The sequence below is a fragment of the Myotis nattereri genome (assembly GCF_964212035.1).
Source record: "Myotis nattereri genome assembly, chromosome: 4".
Lineage (NCBI taxonomy): Eukaryota > Metazoa > Chordata > Mammalia > Chiroptera > Vespertilionidae > Myotis > Myotis nattereri.
The window spans coordinates 2310033-2335571 of record NC_138079.1 but is presented as its reverse complement, the minus strand read 5'-3'; positions in this window follow the sequence as shown (position 1 = coordinate 2335571).

Genomic DNA, 25539 nt, shown 5'->3' with positions numbered 1-25539 from the left:
GCACCCTTTTTGGTGCTGGAAGCAGCTGGGGTCATTGTCAGCCACTTCCTGCCGCCTTGGGCTTCCGGAGGCAGCAAACCTGAGGCCTGGAGGTGCCCTCTCTTCCTGCCCTTCAGGCGTTGCAGGCCCCTCCCTTCGGTCTTGAACTCTTTGATGCCTGACAGAGGCTCCTGCTTCCCGGACGGTTTCCCTCTCAAAGCCAGGGAGAGGCGTGTCCCTGCGAGGAGTGGCCCCGGCTACTTTCTTTTCTCCTTTTAGACTTTTTCCATCAGAGACTTTATGTCAGTGACTCAAGGAGAGCCATGTCTAATCTACCGTATTTCTGCCTTCGCCCTAGGGCTGGGAACACATCAGACGTGGAGAAGGCAGTTAGGGCTGGGCAGGAGTGAATGAGAGCAGCTATGTATATAAGGGGCAGGGGGGTGTCACAGATTCATTCTATTAGCAGTGATGGTGAGGACATTCAGTCTTTCAAAGGCCGAACAAATATGACATTTAAGAAGTCGCTTTTTCTCAAAGCCTGGACATATGTGACGCAGATGGAAGGGAACCCCGGCCATGTTCCGCTTAAAACGCCGAAGTCACCGGAGAATGGTGAGCTGGGTGTGCAGGCTTCCTGAGCGGCCAGGTTCTCCTCCACGTGTCAGGCTTGAGTCTCCATTTAGTTCCTGGGAAACGGAAATGCGGGGAGTGTCACTTCGCTTTCCAGTCTCAGGTTCCCACTTTAACAGGCAAAGCAGGGCGAGACCTGGTGTCCTGCTTCCCAGCACTTGTCAGCCTTTCCCCAGAAAGAAAAGAAAAGCTGCAAAGTATGAAGGCACAGGCTGCCGGAGAGCGGGGAGCAGAAGCGTTTAGTTTAGAAGCATGTGGTATATTTTGTGGTTTGGGTTTTTGGTGTTAATTTCCGCCTGACATGTCATTTTCTACTAGTCTTCTTGCATGTTCTGTAAAGAATTTTAATTTTTTCTGAAGAGAACATGAATACTAAGAATGGAAAGCACCCAAGAAGGGAACTTTTATTTCTTGCAATTTGGTTATTTATTTTTATTCTAATTCAATGAAAGATAATCCAGCATATTAGATTTGCTTGATTATTTTACACCAAGAGTTACAGTTGTTGAATCTCATACTCATTTGGGCTAACGGATTTGATATCGTTTTTGTGTGTCCATTGTTCTTAAAATAATCAGGTACAAGAATTCCATTTATTCCCCTTGTAGCCGATACTTACTGCCTCCCTACAGGGTTCAGGTGGTTATATGTGGTTATATAAGTGGCTGTAGCTGTGGCACAAATATGAATAAGCCGTAATTCCTGCCTTTGAGGAGCTCAGTTTATAAATCCAGGCAATAGATCTTTCCTCCCCTGTTTGTTTTTTTTTAAATATATTTTATTGATTTTAGACAGGTAGGGAGAGGGAGATAGAAATGATGAGAGAGAATCATTAATTGGTTGCCTCCTGCATGCCCCAGCTTGGGATCAAGCCTGCAACCCAGGCATGTGCCCTTGGCCAGAATAGAACCTGGGACCCTTCAGTCCACAGGCTGACGCTCTATCCATTGAGCCAAGCCAGCTAGGGCTCCTCCCCTGGTTTTTATGCCTTTTCTTCAACAGCCTAGAGTGAACATATACCTATGGGTCAGACATAAGTTTTCTGGCCTAAAATCACATGTATGTAAAGAAAAGGTGGGGAAAGCATTGGACTCTTTCTTTTATTTTTGTATATTTTTATTGATTTCAGAGAGGAAGGGAGAGGGAGAGAGATAGAAACATCAATGATGAGAGGGAAGCATCGATCAGCTGCCTCCTGCAGGCTCCCTACTGGGGATCGAGCCCTCAACCTGGGCATGCGCCCTGACCAGGAATCAACCTGGTTTGTAGGTCAACGCTCAGCTGGTCAGGCAACACTGGCCTCTTTAAAGCTCCAGAGACGTCCCACAGTGCACACTGCTTGACCCAGCAGCAGCAGTGACTAATGGAGGGAGTCGGCAGGCCGCTGGACATCCCGTCAGCATTTCCTTTTTAGGAACGTTCACTGCAGACTGCACAGGAATGCAGCTTGTGTTCAAGATATGCTGGTGTTTCCCTGGGAGCCGCGAGAGGCCAAAAGATCCGCTTCGTCCTGCCGCCCCCGCCAGAGCAGAGGGCTGTTCCCACCCTCCCTGCGGCCAGAAGGGTGCCACGGCGAGGCCCTTGGCCTTCAGTCCGATGAGCAGTTCCAGAACCAGGCACTGCACTTCCCAGGTGTACTTTCCACATTCTATGCAATGCGTCACTTGCAGGCCCTGGTCAGCATGGACTGGGGATTAACGCAGCAACCTGCACTGCTCTGAGGGGCTTCTGCAAGATTCCCTGAGCATTCCCAGGCAGGGCTGGTGGGAAATTCAAGTTCACCTGATCAAAGAGCCGGTGACCTCAAACTCCACCTGTCAATGGAACCTCCACGTCCCAATTTAAAGCTCTCCCCCAGCGTTGCCTACCCCTCCTTCCTCCTGTACTCCGTGTTTCCTAGGGCATTAATTGCTTTCTAACAGACTATAGAAATGCCCTTCTTTTATTGGCTGTTTCTCTCCACTAGGATGTAAGTGGGACGTGGACACTGTGTCTGTTCCGTTCATGCTGCTTCCCCAACCGTGGACTAGTGCCTGGTCTATAGACGGCTCAGTCAGTACTTGTTAATGACTCCCATAAATAATCTTACTCTGAAAATTACTACAGATGTGTGGCATACGGTCCATGAACCTCAGAAAGAGTAGATGACACTGGGTCCCTTTCCTGAACCAATCTGTCTGAGGCAGGGGTCCGGTCTAACTGCTAACCGCCTGGTGCAGGAACTGGGACTGTGTTCAGGTGGCAGTTACTCCTCTATCACTTCATGTGAATCTGTTTCTCTCTGAGAAGGAGGGCGCATCAGTGCCTCCTGTAGGGTTGTTGTGAAGGTTAAATACCATATCCATTGCCTGTATGATGGTGTTGCTACTATTTCTGCTTATTTTAAAAGGGAGATTAAACACCAATATCACCCCCCTAATTTTAGAAAGGGCCTATTTAAGCCCCGTAGGTGGCTTAAATTACTGAAGAAAATTACTGAAGGTCTCAGAGTCAATAGGTAATAGAGTCTGAACTCTGGTCTAAATCGTCGCATCCCAGCCTAAGCTTCCTATATTGCCACATGTAATTGCAGGAAAGCATTACTAAATAAAAGGAAAATATATACGCGTACGTACACTTATATACTAGACTAGAGGCCCGGTGCCCGAAATTCATGCACGGGTAGGGTCCCTAGGCCTAGCCAACGATCAGGGCTGATCTGCAGGGCAACCAGCAGGGTGATCAGGGGGCGGGTCCCCCGCTGGCACCCGCCTTGACTGGCCTGGGGCCTGTGGGTTGGGGCAGCTCCTGCACTGAGCGTCTGGGCCCTGGTGGTCAGTGCGTGTCATGGCGACCAGTCATTCTGCTGGTCATTCCGCTGTTCGGTCAATTTGCATATTAGGCTTTTATTATATAGGATGTAAATGATTATGTAAATTTAGTACATGCATGTCTTGCATGTCTTAAAACTTACATTACTTTATTTTATATGAGTTTATCCAAAAGATCTTAGTCATTGCTAGTTGACCATGGACATAGCTAAAAACATGGCAACTGATACAGGGTCGGAAAGAAAGTCTCCCCGTTGATGCAGTGGAATAGCCCTCTTTGTGCTTTGCAACTGAGGGCTTGATCATTGTAAACTTCAAAGAAAAACCTGTGCTTAAAAAGATCAAAGGAGCTCCGACCAAAGGAGTCCCTAAAATAGCCAGCCTTGTTTACTTGTGCATAGGGTCCCCAGAGCTGGGAACTAAAGAATAGGTGTCTTTCTGCTGGGAAGATGTGAACAGCAATCCTGTAGTCTTTGCATTTTATTAATTTAACAAGTGCCGTTCAGCAAGAGGGTGAATTTTGTGTCTCTTCATTTTATTCTTGTACTGGTTTGAGTTTTTAAGTCATGTATTTCATTTTATTATAAATCTGATTTTTCTGTTACCCACTTTGAAAATCATAAGCACCAATAATAGTATTTAATGGTAATGAGGTATTGTTGGACTTCAAAATACTAAGTGACAATATCACTTAAGAAAAAAAATGGCTCAGAAATGACTCATAGAAATATACAAGATTTGATTTGGGAAGGGATGGATAGATATTGTACTGTGGCCCCTTCTTTCATAAATGAGACCGGTACCCAAAGAAATAATGTGACCCAACGTCTCAGGTTACAATAAAAATTCACACCAACAATGAAATGGAAAACCAGGCTGAAGTCCAGAACTACAATAATTCTAACAATGGTAGCCTGTTCGATTTTTCAGGCTATACCTTAAGGGATAAAAATGATAATATTGACAGAAGATGTGAGATATATATAACATGAAATACTACTCAGCCATAAAAAAGATGAAATCTTGCCACAGCATGGATGGACCTTATGCTAAGTGAAATAAGTCAGATGGAGAAGGACAAAAACCATATGATTTCACTCATTTGTGGAATATAAAATAAAAAGGAAACAAATGAACAAAAACACACACAAAAAAAACCCAACCAAACAAACAAAAAATAACAATAGATACAGACAACAGATTGGTGGTAACAGAGAAAAAGGGGTTGGGGGAGGGCCAAATGGGTGAAGGGGTAAAATGTATAATGATGAATGGAAACTCAATATTTAGTAGTGACTGTGCTGTACTATAAACAGATATCTGTACTAATAAAAGGGTAATATGCTAATTAGACCAAACAACTTCTGGACGACCTTCCGGACATCCTTTCAGACAAAGCCATGGTGGCAGGGCCAAGGCAGAGGCGGTTAGGGGTGATCAGGCCAGCAGGGGAGAGCAGTTAGGGGGATCAGGCTGGCAGGCAGGTGAGCAGTTAGGAGCCAGCAGTCCCAGATTGCGAGAGGGATGTCTGACTGCTGGTTTAGGCCTGATCCTTGGAATTGGGCCTAAACCGGCAGTCAGACATCCCCCAAGAGGTCCCCAATTGGAGAGGGTGCAGGCTGGGCTGAGGGCCCCGCCCCCCCCCCCACATGAATTCTGTGCACCGGGCCACTAGTTGAATTATAATGTTGTACACCTGAAAATAAATAAATGAATAAATCATCGGTATTGATCTTATCTCAGTCCTTTATTATTTTAGTGAGATCTGAATGACCCAGGTCCTGAAAAAGGGCTTCGTCTTGAAAGGGATAATTGCTGCAAACAGTAAATGTTTCATCCTTTTGATGTTGCCTCGCACATATGTGCTAAGTGTCTGAGCTGTGAGTAATCTGCGATCATATGGCGACTCCTACATTACCAGCGGTGGAAAGAATGCTCACCATCGGTCATCCAAACCGAGGGTTTCCTTTTCCCAGATGTGGCAACTGCAGTGACACCGCAGAAGTGACGGGGAGTCGCCGCAGGCGTGGCCCCGCTCGCTGTCACTCCCAGAAATTCGTTTGGAGGATTTGTACTTCTTGACCCATCAATTGTGGGCTCCGCAGGAAGAGGCTCATCAAAATGAAAGCCCAAGTTCCGGTCACTCTGCCTCCAGGTTCCGAGACGCCGGGAAGCAGGGAGAGGAGCCACCTCCGGGGGCATGTGATCCTGATCTCCGATCTCCCATCTCCCATCTCCCATCTCCCATCTCCCATCTCTGGGGCGGCTGTTGCTCAAGGAGGGCAGGGAAGCATGTGCTTGTCACCAGCTGGTCCCGGCACTCCGCGCGCCCGTGAGCAATGCTGCTGATAAACAGACAGATGCGTCAGCAACGGCCTGCAAAGGGCATTGTGACCTGGGCTTACACCATTCAGGGGACGAGGGTCTGGGTCACCCTACCAGTCAGACCACTTAGACAAGCAGAGACCCAGGTCAAAGGTGAGACAGATCCAGAGCGCTCAGGGCAGGAGGGAAGAGGGGAGGGCCAGAGGGAGCCTGGAGGCCGGTTGCAGCAGCAGAAGAGTTAACCGGCACCCAAAGGAGTTCTCAGAGCTCATGGGGCCAGGAATCTGAGCAGCTGGGGGTAGACGGGCATGAACCGCACGGACAAGTCTTCAGGACTGAAGCGCTCCTTCCTCCAGCTTCTGGAACCGCAAGCTGAGGCCCTCTCCAGAGATGGACCTTAACGGAGGGCACCCACCTTGCCCAGCGTGATCCCCCTTCTCAAGGGCAGCACACACTCAACAAGGGCTCATGCAGGAGTGTAAAGGCCTGCTCACCGCTTTCCCAAGTCAGCGCTACTCTGCGGGGCCACCCCAGCTCTGGAGAGCCTGTGGGGTTGACCGAGGCGCTGCTGAGACCTCATCGCAGTCAGTTTCTTCTGCCCCAGCCCCTTCCTTTATTCCCACCGACTGTGGCCCTGCTCCCGACGGAGCCTCCTTTCTGGGGACACTGACTTCCAACACCCATGTGGTGAGTGTGGAAAAGTACTAAACATTCAGGCAAGTCAGCACAAGGCCCTTTCACTGTATCTCTCAAACTGAATCTGGAATCTGGAATGTTGTGCTCATGCGTACAGTGGACGGTTTCTCATCAGATAATTGTATCAGAGGCCTGAGTGGCCTGAATATCTCAGTGGGATGTATGTTGAACACACCGCTGACCACTCCTGATGGGAGAGCAGGGGAGGGTCCTACGCCTAGGAGATGAGGTGCTGTTAGGGAGAAGCAGCGAGGATATAAGAGCATCTGCAAGGAGAACGCAGCCCTAACCAAGCCTAAACAATCCCCTTTTCCATGAGAGAAATCTGATTAAAATGGAAAGTTCAAGGACCAGCTTTTGAATAATTATCTAAAAACCTCAAAGTGGCTGAAACCGGTTTGGCTCAGTGGATAGAGCGTCGGCCTGCGGACTGAAGGGTCCCAGGTTCGATTCCGGTCAAGGGCATGTACCTGGGTTGCGGGCATATCCCCAGTGGGAGATGTGCAGGAGGCAGCTGATCGATGTTTCTCTCTCATCGATGTTTCTAACTCTCTATCTCTCTCCCTTCCTCTCTGTAAAAAATCAATAAAATATATAAAAAAATAAAAAATAAAAAAAAATAAAAACCTCAAAGTGCTCAATTGTCTAATGAACGTGTTTACTCCTCTGTCCAGTTAAAGAACACGCACCCCAACATGTCTTGAGCATACACTGGTCATATTTTTTTCACTTATTCTGAACAACAACAAACAAAACATATCTAAAACTTTACATATGCATATAAAATGTATTAAATGTGTGAGTTTTTCATGTATATCCTATTGGCTCTGTTTCTCTGGAGAACCCTGACTGAGGAAACAGGATGAGAGATGAAGAGATGATTTGGGATAAAGGGTGTGAAATACAAGAGGGAGGGGACCTGCTGGAATAGAGGCCAGTCCCCAGCGTCAGATCACAGGCACCTCAGCGAACTGAGAGCAGGTGCACCTGAGCTCATAAGAGTATAACCCTGCCCCAACCAAAATCCACAGGAGAGAGCTGATGTCTTCAAATAATGGGAATTCCGATCTCTATTTGCACCTCTTAAAACATCTACAAAAGTTCTAGTGAGCTGTCCATTCACAGCAGTTTCTACTCAATATCTGGTCCCCAGCTTTCTTGAGTCCCCACTGGCCCACACCCTGCCTTCCCAGACAACTGCTTTACTACCTGATTACCCACCACCTTCAGCGGCATCTCCCCCATAAAATGTCCCCCAATTTGCTCAATAGTAGGAGTTATTTTTCTTAAGAGAATCTACGTATACTTGTCCTCTTGTCCTTTCTCTCCTCAAGGCCAGTTGCATAGCGGGTCGTGGGGGATTGTGACTCTCCTGATCATTAATACTGTTGTCTCCTCATATCAGAATGAGCAAGGCTATAGTCGGGGCTCTAAGAAGATAGGACCTTGTTCTTTTTGAGAGATTCTCATTGAGAAGGGTCAGTTAAACCCATTATGGCCTAAGACTTCCATTGTATGTGATGAATTAACTCATCTCCTGTGAATCTGGAATTAAGCCAACTACTTCCATCTTTGCTTCCAAGTTAAGAATAGTCACTCACATTGTTGTCTGTACACTTAATTCTCTTATGTAACTGGTAGAGAAAGGCTGATTTAGAGAGAAGAATGAGGTTCAAAGCAATAGATTCCCTGCGAAATCCGTATCATCAGGAGTTATGACTGTCAAGTTTTCAGTCCTGAGTCCTGTTATGCAGTATTGAGTGCACAGCATCTAAGAAACATTTGTTGAATGAATGAATTTGATGAGTGCATGGCGTAGCCTCGGTGATTCTATCCAGAGAGGTCTAAGCCCTAACAGTCCCAAAGTGAGGGGACAGCAGAGAGCACCTGTCGATGCTCTATCTGTGCTTTGACTTGTGCCTGGAAATGCATCAGTGACGCCTTTCTCGCATTAAGCAGCAACCACATGGAATTCCATCCTTCTCTCTCTGCAGAAAGGGTTAGCTGTGCGCCTGGAGGGTATGACTGAAACACGATGCACCGTATCGGACCAGGCACACGCTCCAAAGACTATAGCACAGACCAGACCCAAACCAGGGCTTTGCTTTTAAAACACACCTGTCTTATTTTCCCCTGGAACCCACTGCACAGTGGTGGAGGCAAGGCCAATGCTTCTCCCTCACGCCTGCCCCCTCCCACCCACCCACCCACCCCCTGCCCCGCCAGCTATTAACAGCTTCCAGCAAAACTTCCTGTGGTGTCTTTTGTCAGATGCAGTTTGATAAGAGCAAGGTGGGGAGTCAGGGCGGGCCATGTTCTGCTTCTCATCCTTGATAGAGAAGGACCCATCGTCCTACAGGAGGCCATAGCCAGTACAACAAATCAGGAGGGCCCTAGCTGGTGTGGCTCAGTGGATAGTGCGCCGGCCTGCGAAGCAAAGGGTCCCGGGTTTGATTCCGGTCAAGGGAACGTACCTTGGTTGCAGGCTCCTCCCCAACCTGGGCCCTGGTCGGGGCTCGTGCAGGAGGCAACCAATCGATGTGTTTCTCTCACATCGATGTTTCTCTCTGTCTTTCCCTTTCTCTCCCACTCTCCCTAAAAATCAGTGGGAAAATATCCTCGGGTGAGGATTAACAAAAAAAAAAAACAGAAAATCATGACGAAACCGGCAAGGGCCTGCTGCCATGTGTCATCTTCTGTGTTTTGCAAAGTTCTCTCCCCCTATTTCGGAGTCAAGGTCATAAACATTCCCTCCTCCTTCCTCTCCTGCTCTGTTCCAACTATCCTGTGGGCTCTCGAACCTTCGAGAGGACAGGGACCTGCAGGAAGGGGCACACCTGGGTTCTTGATCCAATTTAACAACATCTGGAAGGACAGACCCAGGACGTTCGATGAAAGGGGAGGTGTGAGCAGCGGGTCCCGGGAGGCAGCCAGGCCCTCAGCCTTGAATAGGTGCTCACCACAGCACCACTGTCACAGCTGGACCCAGCAGCGTTCCCACACAGCTGCTACTCTGGAAGTTTAAGGAGGGGGATGTATTTAGACTTTCCAGAAAGTTCCACTTCCCCGTGGAAAAAACAATCATTCTTTTCAAAAAGTGAAATAGACTACAGCTTCCCACATGAGTCCCAGCTGTTTAAAATTAAAGTGCTAAAGGAAATTCCCCATAAGAATGTTCCCTAGAACTATTTTCATTTAATTAAGACCTAGACGATGCAATCTCCAAATTGAAGGCTCAGGTAGTTAAATAAGTGTTGATAATCGTGATGGTTGTGGCGATGCTGCCTCCGTGACTTCAATGGCCTACACCAGCGGTCGCCGACCTCTCGGACCTCATGGGCCACCATGGTCCTCGGACCACCGGTTGGCGACTGCTGGCCTCCATTGCTTTTGTAACACAAAAGGGCCTACGTGAGAGAAAACACGCATATCCATCTTCTTCCACAATGGAGCTGACTGGTCTTCTACTTTTACATCCGCGCATGCACGTTGACATCCTCAGAGATACCTACACGCCAACCTTCTGCTGCTGCTCCTCCCTCGCTGGTACCTTCCCGCTGCTCCACCCAGAGTCTCAGAAGGACACCCTGATCCCGGGAAAAGGGCGGATATTTCCGCCTCAATATTTGCCACCCCTGCCAGATCCCTCATCATTATTTTGTGGAAAATGCTACCCAGGTTTTGCCCGGCATTGTCAGCAATATCAATGACCGCTATTTACTAAAACGTATGGTTTACTTCTGCTTTCACTTTGTGGAAAAGGAACTAGGCAAAGATTTCAAACATTTCTCTGGTTGAAACAATAAAAAGGAAAGTGATATAGCTCTTGTGCGCGCGCACACACACACACACACACACACACACACACACTAATTCTTAAACTCAGAGAAGATCCCGAAGTAGCAATGGTTTCTGGAGAAAATAGAGTAAGAACGTAATTCGGCCCACCCTGTGTCGACGTTCTGTCATAAAGTACCAGGCTGCTCTCAAAAACCCGCTGTTCGCAGGCAGATGCTGGAGAAGGTCTGTCTTCCCCGTCACTTGCCTCTCCCATGTCAGCAAAGCCTGGGCCACAGGCTGCACGGCCTGCTCGGAGTCCGGAAGACGCCTCTGGCGCACTGGGTGTGAGAGGAGAGAGGGGGCCCGAGAACAGAGCCACAGTCCCGCTGGGTCACAGAGCGAAGAAAGGGCTGTGGGAAAAGGAGCCGGCCCCCAGGGCCTGGGCTCTGACCAGCTCTTCCCAGCCTGGCCTTTCTCCCACAGGAAGGAGGGGCGAGCCCTGCTGCCACCAGAGGAGATCAGTCAGGACCCCTTTGGGCAGGATGGCCAGCTCGCCAAAGTCCAAGACTGCATTTCAAAGGGACTGATATGGCGAGGCACCAACCAACCCACCCACATGCTGTTTTCGCAGGGAAAATAGCTTGATGTCATTATATCAAAAAACTACCACATGCTTATTATATAACATCGTAAAAGCACAAGGAAGAAAGAACGAGAAAATCACCTGAAATAGGCAGGGAATTTCTTGCTAATCTATCACGTGTAATCACGGCTAGCAGGGACGAAGACACAGCTGCTCTCGGGGAGGTTATGATCTGGTGGAAACGGGCAGAGGAGGCCGTCTCAGTGAGATGGCAAAGATCTCTGGCCGGACCCCTACAAGCCGCATGGTGTTTGTCAAAGCAAAGGACGCTTGGCTGAGTGTCTATGAAACAAGGGCCCTACTTGTAAACTATACGTGTGAGAAAAACAGTGGGAGAAACTTGAAACTACTGAGTACAATGAAGTTTCAGAATTCCTTATTAATTGTAATTATTTGTCTATAATGACCCCTTTCGTCACAGACAGGGTAGGTGTCTATACCCATGAAGGGTGAATGCAAGTGTTCTGTTCAGAATGTCACACTGTATTTCCCCAAGGAAATGCCTCGCACAGTGAGTGGAGTTCTGATTGTAAAATTATTAACTACTTTTATGGGCCTGTGCTACCAAGTGTTTAGAAAACCAGTGGCCCAGAATTCCTCCTAACCCCCGCTCCCTCTTCTCTGACCTCCTTCAGCCATGGAAAATTCCAGGGAAATTCGATAAAATTATTTTCTTAAAAGGAAAAGTCGAAGATGAGATTGTTTTCCATCCTGGGAAGAGCCGCAGGCACCATGAAGTTCTGTTCTGCATCCTGTGTGAGACGAGAGAAAGTGCGAGAAAACCCAGCGTCTGCAGAATCAGAAGCCAGAGCCACAGGCCACCTGGGACAGGGATGCCCCTCATTATCTCATCTCCCGGCATGAAAGGGGGCAGGATCAGCGCCAGGCCGCTCGGTCAGAGCCAGGACATGCTGGGAAGGAGAAGAGGCAGTTTCCTGGAGGAAGATTAGAACTGGGCCTGCCCTGAGGAAAAGCTTCCTACGCTTATGATTTACGGTGGTTTTCGTTTTGTTTGCTTGTTTGTTTGTTTTTTAAGTCTCAAAACTACCAAAAAAAGCTTGGAGGAAGAGGAGAGGGTAAGACAGACCCCGGCAAAAAATTAAACATACTTATTCCTCAGCCGGTAGTGACATTACAGCGGCTCTGAATGAGAGGGAAGCACAGAAATAAAAACATAAAAACGCCACACACCAGGAAGTCTCTCCCCACAGTCAAGTGGGAAAACCCACGAGGAGGAAACCCCTAAGCCAAGGGCTCAAACAAGGAAACAGCAAAGCAACGTCCTCCTGAAACTGCAACCCCAGCAGCGCACCGGCCCAGGCTGGGGAAGCGGGCTGCATGGTTCCGCTCAGATAAGATAAGAAGCCCAGGAAGCTCCATCTTTCCCCCGGATCCTGATGGTCAAGGCAACAGGCCACGCCTTTGAATGTGTGGGAACAGTGAGCAAAAGCCCACAAATCCGATCCCTGACATATGGAGGCCGTGGCCACTGGGCAGCGGGGAGGGGGCTCTGGTTCCGGGGTCCTCCCCAGGGATGCGATGTCAGTATCCGAGAATGAGGCCCAGGGCCCCCCCCCCCTTTTTAAAATACATATCTTTTCATTGATTTCAGAGAGGAAGGGAGAGGGAGAGAGAGAGAAACATCAATGAGGAGAGGGAATCATGGATCAGCTGCCTCCTGCACGCCCCACACTGGGGATCAAGCCCACGACCCAGGCATGTGCCCTGACCAGGAATGGAACTCTGACCTGGCTCCTCGGTCGGCGCTCACCCGCTGAGCCCGCCAGCCGGGCCCACAGACCTTTCTTGGATCCCTCGATCTTTGAGCGCCGTTGCTCTCGCTCATAAGGGCCCTTCCGTGACTTGAAAACAATGGGATCCCATTTAACCCTGTGTCACCCAACTGTTTTCCCTCCGACAGTTGTTCTCTGCCTCTGCGTGACCTTCAACGTGGACGTGAAGAATTTGCTGACCTTCAGCGCCCGTGGAGGACCTGTTTGGCTACCCTGGGCAGCAGTACGAAAACGGGGAAGGCAAATGGTAAGCCAGGCGCAGTGTGTTGTAGTCGTGGATGGAGCCCACAACCCAGGCATGTGCCCTGACTGGGAATCAAACCATGACCTCCTGGTTCATAGGTCAAGGCTCTACCACTGAGCCACGCCAGCCGGAAGCAGGGGCCCCCACATGTCACCCAGCATGTAGGGTGATTCAGACCAGCGGGCCCTGGCACCTCACCTGGAGAAGCACCGCATTCGAAATTCCTATCAAACCCCCGCTCGCATGCCGTTCTGTGAAGGTTGTGTGGGTGAACTCGGGGTCTTGTCTCCCGCAAGGTAAGGGGGACGCTGGTCTAGGTCCGACCTGTGGGCAGAGATAAAATTCACGGTGCTTTCTGGCAATCGGTGCACCTAGCAGCCGGACTTCTTGCTGGTAAACCCAGAAATAGTGCAAAATTCACAGACGCGAAGGAAAGCTCGGCTTTGACAGCCACGCTCAGGCCCCGTGAGATTCTGCAAGAACAGCCTCGTGCGCAGACTGGAGTGCCTGTGTCAGAGGGACGGCGTGTGCCGCTTGTTTGAGTCACCAGATGGGTGACGGCCGAATCACTGACTTGATTTGAATGGGGTTTTATCAATAGAATTTTTAAAAGTTACTCCCAAATAGTCAAGATCACAAAGAAAACAATGAGGAGCCCTGCACCTTGTTTCTGATAACATCCCTCTTTCTAAACTGTCCTCCTGCCCGCCACCCCAGCCAGAGACTCCCCTGGGCACCGGCTGTTCACATGGATCCCATGTGTCTGTGTCTGTGAGAATCTGAGCACGTTTCCGACGGTAGTCCAACCCCCAGAAACCATCCGGCGGCGCCGCCTGGAAAGGCGTTTGGGAAGGGCCCCGTTTTAAAGGGCCCACGAGCTACCTCGCTTCGCCAGCAGAGTTCAGGGGTATTATTTTGCCTCAGATTAATCTCCCTTTATAGCAGGGGTTCTCAAGCTGTGGGTCGCGACCCATTTGGCGGTCGAACGACCCTTTCACAGGGGTCGCCTAAGACCATCCTGCATATCAGATATTTACATGACGATTCATAACAGTAGCAACATGACAGTTATGAAGGAGCAACGAAAATAATTTTATGGTTGGGTCACAACATGAGGAACTGTATTTAAAGGGCCAGGAGGTTGAGAACCACTGCTTTATAAGGATCAAAAGTGACTTTCTCAGTCTTCCGTGTTTTTTCCATTGTGGGATCTTACATGATCCATCGAGCACTCGGTGACTGGTATTTTCTATAAAATGACATAGGCAGGATCACTAGGCTGATAGTCTTCTCTTTGGGGGAGGGGGAGTGATGTCCTATCCAAGCACCTCATCTTTGTTTAATGTAAGATGTGTTACCTTCCTGTGTTCTTGTTGGAGCCATGAATCATATCAGCCTCCTTTGTGGGAGACGGAGGCTTACGTTTGTGTGATCATCCTTTTATGCTGCGTAAAGTCACGCTTCTCCTCCTTGTTTCCAGTCTAGGCAACCTGCAGCAATCGTTTGGGCGGGGTATTCAGAGAGAGACCTGATATTAAAATACGTTTCTCCCATTGGCAGACTCTATCACATAATGCCAACCCACCCATGACAAATTTTTCTTTGGAAATATAATTACAAAGTTAATACACGCCTTACCAATGGCTGGCTTCATTTGAGCCCCTTGGCAGGCTCTACCCACTCCTCTCCCCCTCTTAGGATCTGTTCAATGGGAATTCGTTGAGGGTGACATTGACCTAACCCTCAAGGTCACTTGCTCTATAAATTACATCATCTGTTTCCTGCTTCTGCAAGAATAGAGATTTCCTGCTGAGCAGACCCACCTTGGTGTTAGCGCTCTCTTATCTGTTGGGCGTGTGGCTGCTGCTGCTGCTGTTCTCCTGGTGACTTTTCTAACTGTGACCTGGTCTTGACCTCTGGTTTTCACCTATTCTCTGTTCCTCTAGCTCAGCTGCAGCCTCCTGTTTTTGAACACCAGTTCTATCCGGCCCCATCACTCTGGCTCTGCTGGTCCAAGCTTTTGGTTTTAAATGCCTGTAGCATCCTCCTCTGGACCGCAGCTTCACTCCCTCCGCCTGCTTTCAAATTCCCCATTATGGCTCCCACCAGACTTTCTCCTGCCGTCTCTTCCCAGCCCACAACACCCGTTCCCTTCCCTAAGCTCGTGGCCTAAACTTTGGTTTTCTCTTCCCTGCCCCTTCCCCAACATTTCCCTGGTAAATTTCTGACTATTGCAGCTCCTAGGAGCAAAAGCAGAGATCCACTAAGAAGTGACTTCCAGGAGAAATGGATGTAAACTTGGGAGGAGTGTTTGCAACGGGACAGAAACTCCACTTCTGTAACGTGACCCTTCCCCCGTCTGCCCGTCCACTGTCCACGCCCTTTCTTAATCATCAGACTCTGGTCAGCAGCAAACTGTCTTAGGAACAAAGCCTCAGGTCTGCTGACCTCAGAAACAGAGCTAACATCTTGACCTTGGTGTGTTTTGGCCCAAAGCCCATGAACGCTGAAGGACCTCAAGAACCACACCCTCAGGGAACCCAACAGAACAAGACCACGGCTGACGTCAGGGCCTGATATAACGACCACCGACCCCCTCCCCTGGCCCCGGCCATCAGGAGAGCCCAAGACCCCAACTCCCTTAGTCACATGATTAATGACCTTCCCCTACGGAACCCGTCCCCTGGGAGCCATGGGGGGGGGGGGGGGCAGGCCTTTGAGCACTTTGAGCACGCGCTCACCTCTGTCTCCTGTCTCGGTGTCATTTCCTCAGCTAGTGAACTCTTCCTTTCCGGGCTGCACACTCCTGTGTGTGCCTGACTGGGCTTGATCCACATGGGCAACTGGACCCCTTTGGTCCGGCAACATGCTGACAATGAAGAAATTGGAACTCAGCTTCCGAAAAGGGAGGCTATTCACGAATATAAATTGAGAGGTGTTCTCTTCACACACAAACCAGTGTAATGGCTTGATTTGTTTTTAGTGAAAAAAAAATATCAAATTGGTAAAAAGACAGTAAAGTTAATTATTCAACTGACTTAAGGAGGTTTTTGAACTAAACTTCTGGAGGCAATTTTGATCAGAAGTCAAACTTGTGTCTACATGTGGTTCATTCTCAAGTATATATCTATCTGGCAACCAAGAGCCTGTATAAGGACGGCTTCAAACCATTAAATGTTAGACGGAAGTGCCAGCCAGCAGTCGGAGACCGGGCACCTCACAGCCTTTCTAAGTATGAAGACGTTCGTTCCTCTGTGCACGTCCTGCTCACTGTCACCGTTTCCTTCCCTCACAACTTGTAGCCTGACCTGTGAGCCCGGCCCACCGATGCCAATCCCACGGCCACGTCACTCCGCTGTGGCTTCCGCCAGCCGTCGGCCAGAGCTCGGGGCTGCACGAGCGAAGATGCACTTCGGACGGAGAAGACCTCGTGTAACACGGAGGGAGCGAAGTGCACTGGGAGTAAGTGAGGGGAAGAAACCCGTCGCCTGGCCCACCGCACCGGCTCCATTGGACACGTGTTCGGGGCCAGACCTTGCCTAGGAGGCTAGGGATACTGCGCAGGGAGCCGCTGATATGCGGGTGGCAGCTGAAGTCCTGGGGTTCGATACTCTTTCTAGGAGACACCCATTGCATGGCATTGAAGAAAAATCCATGTCGGATTAGGAGGAGATAACTTTGGAACAAGCAGCACTTTCTGTGGTCTCCTTAAGATCAGCCAGCTCTTCAAGTCCAAGAGTCTGTCTCTAGCACACACACACGCACGCACGCACGCGCACACACACAACTATACAACTGTGCTCTGAACTGCACATAGATATCTAATAGCCTCAACCCTTAGTAAAACGACAATATGGCTAAAACGTGTCTCTGGCAGTTCCAAAATATAAAGTTAAAACTACTTGGAAGTCACTTCATCTAAAATATTAACTTAGAGATGAGGACACTGCGAATAAAAAATGACACAATATCTGAAATCTCACACAGACTATGTCCTCCTCACTCCCCCTGACAATTCGTTATCCTGACAGGAAGCAGCTGTCGTAGGGATTTTCCTCAGATGAAGGTCCCATCTGCATGTGATTTGCGTATGTGCCTCTGGCCTGGAGCCCTGGCTCATGTGAAAGCCCGGACTCGGTCTCATCATGCCAGGGTACCGCAGGCTTACCTCCCCTCCTGGCTGCAGTGCCCCTCACTGAGCCATCCATGCGCCGGGCATCGTGTGGGCACCTGACTCAAATCATCTCACTTCATCCTGGCGGCGGCCTTGTGTACGGGATGTCACTATCCTCATTTCACACGTGAGGACAAGGAAGCTGAGAAAATAGATGTTATTCCCCATATAGTGAGTAGATAATAAAGTCAGCATTTAAGCCCAGGTCCATCTGATTACCAACCTGACTTCCATGCTTCTTCCATCGCTGGATTCTATTACCAGGGCCCAGTGAGGAGAGAGTAGGGGATAGAGGGCCAAGGGAAGTCAGCTACCCCAACGAGGTGGGGGATAGGGGGCCAAGGGAAGTCAGAGCTACCCCCACGTGCTCGAGGAGGAAATTCCAAGAGAGCCAACCCGCCGCTCAGCTGGCTTACAGTTAGACCGATGGCCAATGCTGTTCCTGCACTAGCAGCCCCGGGCCTGATGGGAAAGAGGGAAAGTTCTACGTCAAAGACGCTCCTCAGAGAGCCACCAGGTCCGGTGTTGCCGGGCAGACTTCCGGGGCCTCCCCCATCCACTGGGTGGGCAGACCCCAACGCCCTGCCACCAAGTCCTGGTGGTCCTGGAAGAATGTGGGATCTTGCCTTCTTGAAACTATATTTTCCAATTTGGGTATTACATCTAGTCCAGCATGGATTTTTGTAAACAAATGCTCAAACCACAGAAGATTAGGAAATGATCCATAAGTCGTCGGGGAGACAGTTGGAGAAAAATAATGTTTGTGGCTTGAGCAACTCCTTCGACTTGCCCTGACTTCCGGCAGCCTTGAGACATGGATTCCACCTTAATAAATTCCAGGTGTCCGTGTTACACAGAATCTGGGCAGTCATTAAGAAGAGGCACGATGCGATCCAAGACGTTATTTTGGTTTGTGTGGGAGTTATGACGTTCAGTTTGCCAAATATTCAAAAATATACCCTGGAATATGGCCAAGGAAAGGAATCCTGTTTGCCCTCAGCCTTTCCACTGAAGCTCAAGAATTCAAATCCTCCAGGGAACATCGGTCCGACTAACATGCGAGGTTCTGTCACCCGCTGGTTAAAACTCCTCAATGGGCACTTAAATCCATACTCTTCCAAGTACATTTTTATGGCTCTTCCTTCTTGCCTCATCTTCTTTATTTTTAGCCACTCCACTCACCCTACTATGCAGTCACAGTCAAATTTTTTCCAAATTCTGTCACTTCTCCAAGCCTTGGTTCGTGCTCTTCCCTCTTTCTGGAACATTCCCTGCTGCAATGTTACCCTCCCCCGCCCCCATTCCCACACAGCCACCTCTGCAGTTCTCCCGCACATCACTTCCTCCAGGACCGCCTCTTTGACTCCCCACGTCTGGCTTCAGTGCCTCCCCGGAAAGCCCCCACGTCTCTCTGTACTCATGATAGTTCATTAGAATTGCTTGTTATGTGGTTTCTTCCGCCAGCTGTAAGTTCTATAAAATGGCAAAGGCATGTTGCCAATTAGCAAATATTTGTTGTGTGTCCATGCTATGCTAGACATTTTGGGATACTGTGTTAAACTAGACATATAAGATCCTATGTCTGCCTTGCCCAACATGGCATCCTAATTTGAAATATATGCTTTTGTTCTCGGATAAAATGTATTTATGACAGAAGATGCCTATAGGGACGTCATGGATGTTTCCAGTCCTTGCAACTCCATGAGGCAGGGCAACTCCTAGTAGGTGAAAGCTGCTCTCCTGGAAGGTGGAATCGGAGTGGCCCAGAGGGCAGCCACTAGAGGCTGCCTCTGGCCTGGGCTGGATCAGGTGGAGTCAGTGGTGTACTTTGGTGGCTCTTTGGAATGAAACATGCCAAGCCCTATGCTAGAAACAGAAAGGTATGGTCCTGGTCCCCTTGGAGGCAAGATGTCTCAAAATAGCCTCAGCATGAATCCTGCTGGTCTTGCTTGGCACTTCTTCTCTCATGAATAATTAAATGATTAGCTAGCACTAACCCATTATAAGATTACTTTTCTGTGTGACAGCTAACTTAACAGAATTCATGGCAGGTGATAGACATGCCAAGTGACCAATGAGATTAGAAATGAAGCCACCTGGGAATACCAACTACCGAAGGCTGTCATACCTACTCAATACGTTTGCATTTGGCTGAAGATTCCCAATTTAATTAGACTCCGTCTCTCTGATCTTGTAACACCTGGACTAGAGTAGGCATCTCATTCAATTATTCAGATACTAGAGGCCCGGTGCACGAAATTCATGCATGCGTAGGGTCCCTAGGCCTGGCCAGGGGCCAATCGGGGCCTTCCAGCTGCCAGCTACCAGCTGGGGCCTTCCTTCATTCCACGCCACCCCCCAGTGGTCAGCGCACGTCATAGCAAGCAATGGGTTTCCTGGTCGAACTCCCTCGGGGACAATTTGCATATTAGCTTTTATATATATGTAGATGTTGATATGTAAATTCAGGACCTCGGGAAGAAGGAAGTGAAATGATAAATTAACCCCTCCGCACCCTGCACTTTGAAAGCCCTTCCTCTCCCTCGTATAAATAGTGCAGCTCCATCAATTCACAGAAGGTTTCATTGGCCATAGATGTCCTGGTGTCAGGGGAGTTATTACTACCTGGATGATTGAGTCTTTAATTTTCTGCTATAGTGACTGCAACTCAGATATGTGAGCATCTTTATCCATGAAGCTGATTGTAGCATTTACATCTTTCCCTCCATTTAAGGGCCACTGGTAACGTGGAAGGTTGGGAGGCAGGAAGATGAAGAAAGAAAATAGAATATTATGTCAGATGCTTGAGATGAGAAGGAATGAGCCTACCTCTGGGGTGGTTTGGGGAGAAAGAGAGGCCTGTTAGTCTTGAGTCCACACAGATAAATATATGATTCATTAAGAGAAGAATTTTGGACTTCTGAGCATTCATGTTAATGTCCTTTTCTCCTCAAATCTCTTTAAAAGTCTAACATCAGGGTAGCAGCATTGGTGCTACTACGTAGATGCAGAGGTGACAGACTGAACAGAGCAGAGGAAGTGACTAAGTACCTGCCGGGAGAAGCCCCCAGGAGAGTGAGTCATTTCACTTCGCAGAGCAGAACACTCTGCAAGGCACCTGGGATTAGGGCCACCAGCCCTCGGGGCAGGCTAGGGCCTCAGCGGGGCTCACGCTGAAAATGAAGGTCATTCAAAGTGGATACACGAGGCAATTATTAATCATAGGAAAAGCCAACAGTTATCTGAGAAAGGAACTTAGAGCAGCAATGGTTATTATTTACATAACCATAACCATATTAGCATGCCTGTTTAGCCGAAATGTGTGGGAGAACTCCAGTGGGAGGCTGGCGACAAGGAACTGGGATGTAGTGACGGCAAGGGAGGAGGAAATTTTCAACAACTGCAAGAGGAAGTCCATAAATAAAACTTGAAACTGATACTTCAAGAAATATCAGTTAGGAGTAGTATTTCTAAATATGGAGAAAACAGCAGGGGGTGAAGCTATAAGAGTTGAAAGTTGTTGCCTCTGACTTGTATGTATGCATATAAAGCTAGACAATGGACACAGACAACAGGGGTGAGGGCATGAGTGGAGGAGGTTGGGGGGCAATGGGGAGATAAGGACACCTATGTAATGACTTAATAAATAAAATAATAAAATAAAATATAAAAAAAGAAAGTTGTTGCCTCTGGAACATGGGGTAGAGTAGGCTAGGAAAAGGAACAGCTTTTCAACAACACACTTTTACTAGTAGCTTTATATGATTACTTAAATTATGTGCATTTGTTACTTGGATTAAAAACTAAAACAAAAAAAAATTTAACAAAAAAGAGAAGTGGCCTTTACATTTCTGTAGTATTGGGGCTATTGGACTGGAAGAGATCTTGATTCCATAATCCCAGGTACCCAGGATGTCAGCTGTGCACTAGGAGATGCCTAATCATGCCTGGTTGGGTGTGTCATTAAAGCCACGCTTCTGTCTTGTTCACTGCTGTGTTCCAGGGCCCAGCACAGGGCCTGGCTAACATGGGCGCCTCAGAAGTGGTTGTTGAGAAGAACATGGATGGAGATTACAGAAATGGCAGCTAATAAACTATTGCTGATTTAAACGGAGGGGCGGGAGGAAGGAAGTAAAGAAGCTCGAAGGAAGACTCAACTTGCAAACGACCAAACGTAACTGGGAGCCATGCCAATCTTTAACCTTATAAGGAATCGAAATCAGGGTGAAGTCATGGTCAAACAACTAGTAAAGGGAAATGAGAATAACACAGTCGGGGTGGTATATCTGTGAATTTAATTTGCACTTTCTATATGGACGGGGTGGAGCTTATGAACCAAGAGGGCAATCTTATTCCTTATGTGTTGAACTGGTTGATATTTTAAAATATAGAAAAATAAGAAAGGATTCAGCATCCAATTTTGATGCTCAAGAAAATGTACAAAAGTCTATATCATCTATAACACAGTCAATCCAATTCAAGAACAATTTTGAAAAACAACCTTCCATCTAAGTAGGAATGCCATTTTGGCTCTTTATATGAGTCCTAGCCGGTTTGGCTCAGTGGCTAGAGTGTCTACCTGTGGTCCAAAGTGTCCCAGGCTCGATTCCAGTCAAGGGCACCTGAGTTGCAGGTTCCTCCCCAGCCCCGGGCAAGTGCAGGAGGCAACCAATCGATGTGTTTCTCTCACATCGATATTTTCAATATTTCTCTCTGTCTTTCCCTCTCCCTTCCACTCTTTCTAAAAAAAAAGAAAATCAATGGAAAAATATCCTTGGGTGAGAATTAAAGAAACAAGTCAATAAACATATCTTTAAAAAAACAAAAGGAATACCAATTTTATGTTCAAGACCATGTAGGGCTGCCATGACAATGGATTGCAAGATGCATTAGACAACAGAGATGCACTATCTCAGTGTTTGGAGGCTGAGAGTCTGGGATAAAGGTGTCCTCAGGGCTAGTTCCTTCTGCGCTCAGCAAGGAAGACTGCTCCAGGCTGCTTCCCCAGCATCCGGGGACCGCTAGCATTGCTGGCATTCCTTGCCTTACAGATGCATCACCCCAGTCCCTGCCGTCGTGGTCACATGGCACTCTCCCTACGTGAGTGTCCATGTCCAAATGTCCCCTTTTTGTAAGGACGCCGGTTATATCGGGTTAGGGGACCCGTTCTCCCCCAAAATGACTCACCTTAATGCATTACATCTGTGAGAGCCTATTTCCAAATAAGATCACATTCTGAGGTAACGGGGAACATAGGAATTTGGGGGACACGAGTCAATTTCTAGTCTATGTTTTCTAGGACCATAATCCTCCCTTTCTGTCCCTAGTAGTAGATTCTATGGCTTTTGTACATTTTATTATAAATTCCCCAATTTTCCTTGGAAATAAGCAGGCAATACAGAAGGGCGGGCGATTGGGTAAATGAATATGTCTGGTTGTGATTGTCAGGCTGGGGTCAGCCCTGACTGTGGTGTCAGAACTGGGGACCAAAACTAGTAGAGTGGGTGTCTGTAAACTGGACGGAAGCACTCCCAGCTGGGAAAATGCAAAATTCTGCACCAGGTCCGTTGGGAAAGAAGAGAGTCAGCAGCACAGAATCCAGCTCACACAGCGGAGAGCACCACATCAGAGGGGGCTCAGAGCGGATGCACGGAACCAAATGGAAAAGCGAAGGCACTTGCAGCACAATGGATGGACCCAGAGGATACTGTGCTCAGTGAAGTGAGTCAGACAGAGAAGGACAAGGACCATAGGACTCCACTTATATGTGAAACCTAAAGAACAACATAAATGAACAAACAAAACAGAAACGGACTCAAAGATACAGAGAACAGACGGATGGTTGCCAGAGGGAAGGGAGTTGGAGAACTGGGTGAAAAGGTGAAGGGATTGAGAAATACAAATTGGCAGCTACAGATGGTCACGGGGACGCAAAGTACAGCGTAGGGAATAGAGTCACTAATAGTGCAATAGCTGTGTATGCTGCCAGGTGGGTACAGGAAATACCAGGGGGGACAATTGGTAAAAGTACATGATTGTCTAATGACCACACCCTACAAAATCTCACCCGTAATCAGAAAGAAGAAAAATAAAGAAGCCCAAGGCACTGAAGAGTCCGTGAGAAGATAACAGAACTCAACAGGTTGAGCAGGCAAGTCCAGAGCCTGTGAGGAAGTGCGGGGTCTTGCTATGACCTGCCGCTGTCTTCTGTGGGCGCTCTGTGGGATGAGGTGTGGACAGATGAGGTAGATTTCCAAGGCCAGAATAATAAAAAGAATTATCAGGGAGAACTTAGCCAATTCCCCGTGTCACTTTCAGGGAGCAGATCATGGGTCCTACATCCTCCTTGCCCCCCGCCGCCCCAAAAAATAAACTGAAGGTTTTCACTCATTCCCTAGTCTGGGGTCAATTGTTATTTTGAGTCCTTCCAGTTTTTCTTTCTGCCTCTCCACCGCCAGTGACCTTTAATATCATTAAGAGATAAACATACCAATGCTAGGAAGAGAGTCTGCCTCCAGGAACGCTTGTTCAATGAAGAAACAAAAGGTTTCCCTAAGAAAAAAGAAGAGACTATCTACTCTCTAGGAACTTGGAGGAAAATATAGCACTAAAACTAAGCATTAATTAGCATTCCAGTAAATTGTCACTACACCAATGCCCAGCTTCCATAAAGTACCTTTATTACATTATAATTGCATCTCCCTTCTTTTTCAATCTTTAATTTCTTTATTGATTAAGGCATTGCATATGTGACCTCATCCCCCCATAAATCCCCCTCCCCACTCATGCTCTCATCCCCCTGGTGTCTGTGTCCATTGGTTGGGCTTCTATGCATGCATACAAGTCCTGTGGTTGATCTCTCCCCCTTACCCCCACCTCCCCTGCCTTCCCGCTGAGGTTGACAGTCTGATCACTGCTTCTCTGTCTCTGAATCTGCATCTCCCTTCTTTTAATGGTGTAACAATGATCTTCAAAAGACACCAGCACCACGAGAACATTCTTAGGACTCTACTTCGGTCCTGGATGCGACAAGTTTATCAATTATTTGAGAAATGGTGGGGGTCATCATTGACTTTCATTCTCAAGAATGATTTTGTAAAAAAAAAAAAAAAAAAGTGGTTATTATTCAAAATCAGGGTACTTTCAAGTGCTTGACCTTGTCGTGTGTTATTGGTTCATGAACTACTTAAGTCCTATTCACCATAAGTGGAATTTCTTTTCCTATCTCTTGGTTTTTACCTGAAATTTTTTTCTTTCTTTCTTTTCTTTTTTTTTTCTTTTTTTCTTTTTTTTTTTTTTTTTTTTTTACCATTTCTCCGATCAACGCCTCAATGCCTGCACTGCTTCCACCTCTACTTCTAGACCTCAAGACTCATAACCACACCCAACCCCAGGACAACAGCAGCAGGCTCTGAAGTTGGCCATCTGGACTGTGGTAATGAAGGATTAAGAGAAAGAAACCACAAAACATTGTTGAAAGTAATTAAAGAAATCTAAAAATATGGAAAGACATTCTGTGTTGATGAATTGGAAGACTTTCTATTGTTCAAATGGCAATATTTTTCAAATTGACCTGCAAATGTAATAATTTATACCAAAATTACAACTGTATTTTTTTTCATAAATGAGCAGGCTGATCCTAAAATTAATGTGAAAAGACAAGGGATCCTGGGTAGACGAACTAATCTTGCAAAAGAACACAAGTGGAGGACTTGTGAGAAATTTCCCGATTTTTGAACTTACTACAAAACTACAGTAATCAAGGTGGAATAAGACAGACATATAGACCAATGAAACGGAATCGAAAGTTCAAAAACAACAAACAGACAACCCATACATCTATGGACAGTTGATTTTCAACAAAAGTGCAAGTTGAATGGGGATAGAATAGTCTGTTCAACAAACAGTGCTGGGAGAATTGGATTTCCATATTTGAAAGAATGAACTTGGGCGCCGACTCACACCAGATACACAAATTCACTCAAAATAGATCAGACATTCAATGTAAGAGTTCACATAATAAAACTCTTAGAATAAAGCATAGTTGTAAATTTACATGACGTTGGTTAGCATTTTCTTAAAAATGCCAACAACCAAAGGAAAATAAAATTAAAAAACTGTTCTTCATCAAAACTGCAAACGTTTGTGCTTCAAAGGACATTATCAAGAAATTGAAAGGGAGAAACTAAGATGGCGGCATAGATAAACACCGGGAAATAGTCGCCTCCCACAACAATTGAGAAATATCCCAAAGGACGGAGCAAACACCGCCCAGAACAACAGGAAGGCTGGCTGAGTGTAATTTCTACAACTAGAAGAAAAGAAAAGCACGCTGAGAGCCAGAGGAGCTGCGGAGGTGAAGTGCAGAGGTACGGCGGCGGCTCGCGCGTGCGGAAAGGGGGTGGCACCTGAGGACGCGGCTGTCTTTTTGAATCACAAGCTCCCGACTGCTCTGATCTCCG